Here is a 576-nt window from a genome sequence, read left to right on the forward strand (position 1 = left end):
CAGTCTGCATCTGGGTCTTACCTTAAAACCTGATAGAGAAGGACATTGACAGATGCGCACACACACACACACGTGTTTGTACTTTTCTTGTGGGGTAAAAACAATTGAGTCCCATTCAATATCTTATTTTCCCTTACATCTAACCCTTAACCTAACCCTTACCGTAACCCTAAACCCCCCAAACCTAACCCTGATGTAACCCTTTTGGTCCCCACAAGGATAGTAAAACCAAACCAAACACACACACACACACACACACACACACATATAATTGAATGGAAGCTTTCCCTCATTTCAGCCTGGCCTCAAAGCTCATTTCAGTCATGGTCAACAACAAACAAGGAAACAAAATAATTGGACACAAAACACTAAATACCACTCCTCAATCCTGTCCGATGGCAACCATCTCATATGCCCACAAGACATGAGAGAATAAAAGAAAACAGAGCATCTTTGTGGCAAACTTACAAAACATGCAACAGATATAGTCTTAATGAATAAACGATTGGGGACAGAGAAACAGATATAGCATAACTGAATAAACGATTAGGGGGACAGAGATCAACAGATTAGTCT

This window comes from Salvelinus sp. IW2-2015, linkage group LG3, assembly GCF_002910315.2.
Source record: "Salvelinus sp. IW2-2015 linkage group LG3, ASM291031v2, whole genome shotgun sequence".
Taxonomy (NCBI): domain Eukaryota; kingdom Metazoa; phylum Chordata; class Actinopteri; order Salmoniformes; family Salmonidae; genus Salvelinus; species Salvelinus sp. IW2-2015.